Source organism: Heliangelus exortis, chromosome 1 (genome assembly GCF_036169615.1).
Source record: "Heliangelus exortis chromosome 1, bHelExo1.hap1, whole genome shotgun sequence".
Taxonomy (NCBI): Eukaryota; Metazoa; Chordata; class Aves; order Apodiformes; family Trochilidae; genus Heliangelus; species Heliangelus exortis.
In genome coordinates this window covers 41,257,313-41,263,740 of record NC_092422.1, presented here as the reverse complement: position 1 = coordinate 41,263,740, position 6,428 = coordinate 41,257,313, and the positions used below count along the sequence as shown (strand labels likewise).

Below are 6,428 nucleotides of genomic sequence, written 5' to 3'. Positions count from 1 at the left end.
TACTATTTTAACAAAAACAGCAACAACAAATCATGCAGATATTGTCACAAACAAGCAGAAAAGTGCAAATGCAGTAAAATGACACTATTTCTCATGATCAGACAGAGAAAACAAGAGACTACAACATGGTGATGTAAGCAAATCTACAAATACACCCCATACAGTTCCAGAACTGGCATGCTTTATATATATATATGCGTGTGTCTATAATATTTTAATTATTAATTAATTAATAAAAGCCACCCAGAAACACATCAGAGATTGTTATATTAAAAGTCAGACCACGTTCATGCCTTTTGCTTTACTGATTTTACTTTCGTATAGTATCTTTTCATGGCACTATGTACTCAGGGGTTTGTTCCAGGGGAGATTCCAGCACATCCCAGTTTAGGAAGGCGGGGCGCGGATACCCGCAGGGGAGGAAGGAGTTACTCTCGTCGGCGGAGCAGAAGCCTTCACGACACGAAAATGAAAAGGGATGGGCCTACAGCCGGAGGAAGACTATAGAGGTTACCTCAAATAAAAGCTTCTTACCTGATTCGTAACCTGAAAGGAGAAAAGAAAACAGAAAGGAGTTAACACCCCACTTTGATCCGCGGGCTAAGACCTCCTCACCAGCCCCCCCCTCAGCCCAGGATGCTGCACCCCGAGCGGCACCGAGCCCTCTCCCCTCCGCCATCCTCCCTCCTGCCAGCAGCAGCCGAGCAGCCAGGCAACTCCCCTACCCCCATTCCGCCGCGCCCGCCCCCCAAGCCGGGCACTCACGTCGGGGTTGGCCTCCAGAGGCAGCCAGCGATGGGGCTCCATGCTCGTGGTGGCGGTGACGACGGCAGCAGGGCGGCTCCCGGTACCGGTTCTGCTCTGAACCACGCAGCGCGGCACTGACAGCGCCCTGCGCCGCCGCGATTCAGACCTGACCCGGGACCGTACCACAGAGCCACGAGAAAAAGGGGGGGAGAAGCGGAGCATTAAACAACCTTCCAGCGCGCTCACCCACAAGCCTCCCCATCTACGAAGCGGCGAGCAGAGACGACCTATAAGGCGATGAACAGTGTGCCCCTGGGTGCTCCTGGGCAACCATGGCAGGAAGATTTCCCTCTGCCCACCCCTTGGTCTCCCCCGGCAATGGACTCTCCCAGCAGGGCAAGGGGTGGTGCCTCGTCCGCCCCACCAGGCGCTTGCTCCCAACCATCGGGGTGTGCGTGGGACGGAGGTTCCCCGGGGCAAGTGCCAGAGGGGGACTCTGCCCGGTTTCGGTTCCGGCTCTGCGGATCCAAGCTCTCATTTACCGATAACACCATAGCTCCCTCTGTGGCCGCCGGAGCCCCTCCCCCGGCGGGAAACGGCGGGGAGGGGGAGGGATGAGAAGCAGGCGCCGAGTGCCCGGGACACCCGGGCTCCTCTGAAACGTCCTCCAAGCAGCTGAACCGAACCGAGCCCAAGCCGTGCACCGGCGGTGAGGTACGGACAGGGTTCGGGGAAGCAGAGCTGCGCAAACGGGAAAAGCCACGGAACGGGACGGGATAAAGGGGTTTGGGTGGAACCGTAAAGCAGGGGCGCTGGAGGACTTCAGAGCAGTAAGGAGATGGGTGGGGATGACAGATCCCCGCAGGATCTGTCAAAAATTACTTATAGGATGTGTGAAACCTAAATAAAAAAGAGCATTCCTTTCCCAAAGCTGCGAATTCCCTCGTACCTTCCCTTGTCAGGAGTATAAACATACCATTTTTTTGCCTTTTGGCTAAGATCAAGCACAGCAATATATATAGTTGTCATGTACAGTGTAGTATACATTTCATATATATATATATACATATATATATATATATATACACACACAGATATGAGATTTAGTGCTATGACTTCTTTCAAGTTAATTCAGAAAAGGTTACCATGAAGGAACCCACTATTTATTTGCCTCAGTGCCCCCCCTCACCCCCTGTCTGCTTCTGCCCCCATTCCTCCACAGTCTGCGGCTGATGTGCATGGGCCCCCTGCAGCACTGCCTTTGCCTTTTGGAAGTGGACAAGGTTTTGTGAAAGCCCATCTGCTGGACCTCCAACACAAAACCAGAAAGACCTGGGGCAGTAATCCAATGTGTTTGTGAGATTTGTTACCCAGTTTCTCTAACAGGTGCCTCCTCATATTAAGTTCTCAGTCACTATCTACCTAAAAGTACTGTCAGATCACCATCATAGTCTGCATCTACTTTCCTCTGCCACAAAAAGCTTCACATAGCACACATAAAGAGGCAGAATTTTTGAAAGCATCATAGAATCATTTGGGTTAGAAAAGACCCTGAAGATCATCAAGTCCAATACTAAACTGTGTTCCACAGCATTATATCTACATGGCTTTTAAACACCTCCAGGGACCGTGACTCCACCAAGTCCCTGGGCAGCCTCCTCCAGAATCTCATGAGCCTTCTGGGGAACAATTTTTTCCTAATAACTGTTGTGAACAAAGTGAGGAAAAGGTTAGTGTAGTGAAAAGAGTTTGAGGCCGGGTGAGACATACACTCATGGAATATGTCTGATTTTATTAATCAGTCAGTGCTCTTTTATAGTGCAGAGAAGACATGATACAATAAACAAAGATCATGCTAAAAGGCAGTTTTGTTGATTATGTTAGCTATAGACATTGCTTACAAGATATAGCATTCTTAATAAAACATCCTGGTTCAGGACAAGAGTTACTAGAATACACAATCCCTTTATTCAGAGTAAGTGTCCTCCAAATTCCTTATTATCTTTTCTGGTTGTGAGCCTTCCCTGATCTTTATTTTTCTGGCAACGGGCCTTGCCTCATTGCTATCTTTGATTAACCTTGCTTTGCAGTGTGGGACCTTGTCTCTTTGATGGCTCTCAGGTCTTCCAAATTGACGAACCATTCCAGCTGGCTCTCCATATATCCCCCTTTTTTTGTTTTTAGGAATAAGTGTATTGCTATCTTTGATTAACCTTGCTTTGCAGTGTGGGACCTTGCCTCTTTGATGGCTCTCAGGTCTTCCAAATTGCCAAACCATTCCAGCTGGCTCTCTACATACCCTCCTTTTTTGTTTTTAGGAATAAGTGTATTCTATGAACCTTGGCTGCCAGGTTCAAATCACAATTCTAAAAAAAAAAAAACAAAAATACACATTAAAACTCCTGTAGGGAGTTTTACATAGGGAAGAACATGAAGTAATGTGGCTTATCTACGGTGAAAGGGATTTAAGGCAGATAAAGTGTCTAATATAATGTTAACATTATAAATCACCACGTGTATATGTTACCTTCATCCAGATCCACAGTCGCTGGGGAGCCCTGGTTGCAGTGAGGATTTGGAAAACACTTCCAAGCAAGTGGGAAAATCCTACACAGTGCGTCCACTGGTAGGTGAGGCATCCAAAATCACTGCAAGGGGATCCAGCCTTAAATACTAAACAACGACCAAGTTAGGATGACTTTGCAGATTACCTTATGCAGAAACATCTGGTTCTTCTCCTGACCAACGATGACCGGGACTGGGCCAGAGTCCAGGGCTAGTTTGGCAGGGTTTCTTTAACATACTCTCTTTCCAAACACAAGTCAATTATTTTTGATAAATGATGTTTTTGCTGATTAATACAACTGGACTATATAGGATACTTGCACAAAGGGCTTGCCTAAAATTAGTAACATTAGGATCATTAGACAGTAGGAACATAAAAGAATGCAAGGTACAAATCATGTCTATATATGAATGCAATAATGTCAGATTAGCCATAGTTTGCTTACTGTACGTGTAGATTTGAGAAACATTTCTGTAGTACATAGATGATGCTAGCCTATAGCCATGGGGGGGAAAAGGGAGGTTCAAAGACAAGTTACTTATTCTATCTCTTGCTTTTTTACTCTGAGCTTTATCAAACACTGGAAAAAGTTTGCCCAAAGAAGTTGTGGAGTCCCCATCTGTGGAGATAGTCAAAACTCAACTGGACACAGTCCTGGGCAATCTTAATCTTAAGAGGTTCATTCCAACCTCAACCATTCTGTGATTCATGCCAACTTCAGGCTTTTTGGCCTGTCCTCCCTTCCTGGATGGCCCTCTTATAGCAGAGGAAGCCATCCCTCACATCAAGGTCTTGTATGGTGTGTGTCCCCACTGCTCAACATCTACTGGGTTGCAGCCAAGAGCAGAGCTGTAGGTTCTTCTTGGTGGCAAACAACAGTAGCCAATGCAGTTTTGCCCTTGACTGTGGTAGGAGGCACTTGGCCAGCCCCAGTCCTTTCACCTGATTGTCAATGCAGATCTTCACCTGCCTCATCCAGTAACAAGTCACTACCATGGCAAAGCACACACAGATCCAATAAATATTGGTGTCTCCTAACCCCACCTATACAGACAGCAGAGTGAATATTGCCAAAACCACTAAATCAGGCTTCACTGGATGGCCTTGGTTTTTCACTATTTCTACCCCACAACCTGTCAGTGCTTTGCTATTTCCCCATCTTGGCAGTGCTTCCTTCTGTGTATCCTGGCTCAGAGGTCCCTGATCTCTCCACCATTTGCTGGGCTGCAGGGTCAGCTGGCAGAAGCTCTTGGTGACTCATGGTAAGGCTCCTGTCATCCAAGGTTCTGACGTTCTTTTCTGGAACGCAAATGTGTTTATCTGCAGTATCTGGAAAGACACAAGCAAAACCTCGACCCTATGTCATTAATGGATCAGGACCTTTCCATTGCTCTGTTAAAGGATCCTTCCAATTGACTCACACCCGTGGCAAGCAGGTTGTTTGAAATTACCATTGACAAAACTGAGCAAAAGAGGCACTGGGATATGCCAGGGCATTATCAGTTTTAATAGCATGAGGCATGCCCATTACATAAAAAGCAGTCAATAAGTGTGTTATAACAGGACAAACAGCCTCTTCTGTTCAGGCAGAAGCAAAAAGAAAACCTGAATAGGCATCAACACAAACATGGACATAAGATTCATGGGCTGAATGAGGAAACATGCGACATCCATCTGCCACAAATCAGGTTGCAGACCTCTAGGGTTAACTGCAGAGTGAGGTACAGGAAGATAGGGAGCACAGGCAGAACAACTTCTCACAATGTGTTGTGCCTGTTCTTGAGTAATGTGGAAATACCTGTGCAGGCTCAGTGCATTCTGATGGAATAACTGGTGGCTTTCCATAGCACAGTGAGTGGGTAAGGGAGTATCAGAGTCTGCTAAAAATGCTTGTACTTGACTATCTGTTGTAGCATTTCCTGCTCACAGGAGTCCTGGTAGAGTGGAATGTGCATGAATATGAGTAATAAAAAAAGGTGCACAGCACATGTGTGCAAGCATCTGTAAACAATAAAAAAGCTGCAAAAGATCATTGTTAGAGGTATATTTTATCAGAGCTGTTTCAGTATTTTGACAGACATATGCTGCAAAGCAACTACCAGTCAAGATTTTACTAGGCTGAGGCAAATCTTCAAAAACATGATTAAGTGCAAATAATTCTACCTTTTGTACTGAGGTTTACATGGTATGTTCTACATGACTTCCTAGTTCAGGAGAATAAGATCCAGCCTTACTGTTTCTAGAACCACCAGTAAGCACTGTAGGGGGATCAAGGGGGTAGGAGAAGTTATCACAGGAAAAAGCCATTAATATTGTTCAACAGACAATAATTTTAAGAGAGATTTGTGATTCTCCAAGTGTCCTGTGTAGGTTGCAGCAACTATCTGCCATTGCTCATTGTTCTGAATGAATTCCTGCAATTGTGCTTGTGTCTAAGGTTGGTGAATGACAAACAAGTACAAATCTGTAAGCTGCAAATGTCGCTTAGACAATTTAGAAATCAAAAATGCAACCATTGCCACATATGGGGTCAATGAAGAAGTGTTCTCAAGAGGAAGGTGAAGCCATTCTAGTATACCCCGTGATTGAAAAAGAACACCAGAAGACTCAGTAGAGATGTCAGGAGTGGCTAAAACAGCACCTCGTACTGGCTGTTGAAGGGAAATACATGATAGTTGAGCAGTCACTGTAGCCTGTTCTATAAGCTGTAATTCTGTGCTTCTTCTGAGAGCATGCAGGGAGAATTTAAATTAGAATCACCATGCAGCATTTCAAATAGATGAATCAGTTGAGTTGTAGAAATTCCTAGCATAGGTCAAAGCCAGTTAATATACCCTAACAATTTCTGGAAATCATTAAATGTTTTCAAATTGGTAAGGTGTAGTTTGATTTTTTTTTAATTTTTTTTTTTTGTGGACCAATGATATGCTGATGTAAAAGAAGCCAAGGTATGAAAATGGTGGAGTTTGTTGTACCTTTTCTGGGGCAACCTGTAAGCCCCATTGCTCTAGGTGAATATTCAAGTCCTTTAGTATTTCTTGCAATAGTTCTTGATCAGAATGAGTACACAAAATGTCATCCATATAGTGAATAATTTTTGCCTCTGGCCATTTTT

At 45.0% G+C, this 6,428-nt stretch overlaps 1 long non-coding RNA gene across 2 annotated transcripts; it reads left to right on the top strand.

Moving 5' to 3' along the window:
- The first annotated feature begins 760 nt into the window (after positions 1–760).
- Positions 761–6,190, top strand: LOC139794948 (uncharacterized). 2 transcript variants are annotated; one of them, XR_011725323.1, is made up of 2 exons: positions 761–1,461; positions 3,285–6,190. It is a non-coding gene; the product is annotated as an uncharacterized lncRNA (long non-coding RNA). The 2 variants fall into 2 exon arrangements; XR_011725324.1 differs by lacking the exon at positions 761–1,461 and adding an exon at positions 1,822–2,133.
- Positions 6,191–6,428: the final 238 nt, after the last annotated feature.